Here is a 2,332-nt window from a genome sequence, read left to right as displayed (position 1 = left end):
ATCTAAATTTAAATTCTCAAATCGAAATCCAATTTTGATAAAACTCCGTAAATTAAAATCAAAATTCAATAAGACTTCAATTTGAAATACACACTTAATTCGAGTTCTGACCAATATTAAAACTCAAATTAAATCCCATTATAAATTTATCTTAAATCTGATTAAAAATCAAAAGTCTGATTCAGAATAAATTCTCAACTTGAAATTTATTTTGAATCCTAATTAATGCTCAAATTATATTTTAATTTTCATCTTAACTTTAATAATATTTTAGCCTTAAGTTCACTATTATTTCTCATAAAATATAAAAAATGTATGGGTTTTACAACAACTCGTGCCCGACCCTATCACGGTGACCCCAAGCCGAGTGATGAATACTCTCTCTCTCTCTCTCTCTCTATATATATATATATATATTCATTTGATTCAACTGACCCCATCTCTCTCAATTCCTTTGACTCCCTCGACCACACCTCTCTCTCTCTCTCCCTCTCCTTTTTGTCTGCCCCTTCCCTGCTCCCCTTGACTCCACAACCATAAGGCATAGGTGGCAGGCTCATCGGCCATGGGCCACCACCCATGACCCACCTCACTCAATGTTTCACAGGATTCTAACCATCGCCTCTGATCCAGAGGTAGCCTTCGACGCACCGCGCATAGAACCAAGTCCTCTCTCTCTGGTGCCCTACGTTAGGCCCTTCATCGTCTGATTTTTTTTTTTCGCATGTCCTTTTTAGGATTAGGGTTTTTGGTGATTTTTTAATTAGTATTTAATTAGTTTTTATTATATATATATATATTTCCAATTAACATATGAAGTTAAAAATGTTGTTCTTAGGATTTAGGTTTTTGATTTACTTTTTCTCAAATAGTTGCATTTCAATAACTAGGATTTATGGCTTTTTGTGGTTTTTTTTTTCAATTATCATTTAGGTTTTCAATGTGATGAATATTAATTAGCTATTTTTGTATTTTTTATCAACACTAAACAGAATGAACATATTGATTTTAGTTACAAATTTGAGAGGTTTTGTTATTTTTTTTGTTTCAATTAGCTTATGTATGAAAACTAGGAAGGATGTTTGTGAGGATTAAAGTTTTCATTTAGTTTTTTTTAATAACATGACTATTTAATTAAATTTTTTATTTTTTCAAATAGCATTTAGATGAATATTTATTTTAGGTATTTTTGTATTTTTAATTAACATTAAACATGATTCTACATGTTTGATTAGCATAAATACATAATTGATGATGTAAGAATTAGGGTTTTGATTTTGTATTTGTTTAAATTATATGAAAGTTGAATTATGCTTTTAGGGTGTTATATATTCTACCTATTATGAAAATTGAATACTTGTCTTTGGTTAGAAATTGGAAATTTAGTTGTTTTTCTTTTGTTTCAATTTGTATAAATGAGAATTTCAGTTTTTTTTTTTGGTTTCATATATCATGTATTTATTTTTCAAATAGCAACAATCATGATTTTATATTTGATTTCTGTTATGGTTTGAGGTTTTTTTTATTTATTTTAGCATTTGATATAGGTATATTTGTTTTAGTATTTGATATATGCATATTGTGATAGAAATTATATTTTCTTTTTAATATGCATTTATGCCCACCCTAGTTTAAATTCGGCCCCTGCTCACATGGGTTTGTATATATATATATATATATATATATATATATATATATATATATATATATATATATATATACATTCTTTGTTTTCAATTTTTTTTTGTTTTAAAGATTAACTGATGATTGCAACTAATGAAATTAATTTAGTATCCCAAATTTACTGAATTTTGTCTATAATTTAATAATAGTTAATTTGCTGTTAAAATAATGATAATAAGCCATATATAGCCCATATGCGATATGGGTGAAAAACGATAAGTTGCCGATATGTTAACTTGTGAGGATGGGTACAGCAGCACACTTAAAGTGTGCAGTCGCATTGCACCTGATCTTAATTCCCTAATGAGGTAAAATCAAACTTAGTTCCTGAATTTACCAAATCCCGCCCAGAACTATATAACTCACGAGGGCCAGCTTACAAACGCTAGGGGTAAAAAGCTAATTCTAAAAACATGCAGGGGGCAAAATAGACATTTCGGGCTGAATGAGCACAAGACACTAACGGCCTTCCCCTCGCGCGCGCAACGAACCGCGCACTCGCTCTCCTTCCTTCCCTCCTATAAAATGCTCGATTCCCTCCACTTTCCTAAAATTTATCTTCTCTCTCTCTCCGAAAACCCTAATTTTTCTTAGCCAAGATTCATAGAGTCGATCGATCGAATCGCCGCCGCCGTCGTCGTCTCTCACA

This window comes from Nuphar pumila, chromosome 5, assembly GCF_984573655.1.
Source record: "Nuphar pumila chromosome 5, dmNupPumi1.hap1.1, whole genome shotgun sequence".
NCBI lineage: Eukaryota > Viridiplantae > Streptophyta > Magnoliopsida > Nymphaeales > Nymphaeaceae > Nuphar > Nuphar pumila.
The sequence above is the reverse complement of the archived record's forward strand: the minus strand, read 5'-3'. Positions refer to the sequence as shown.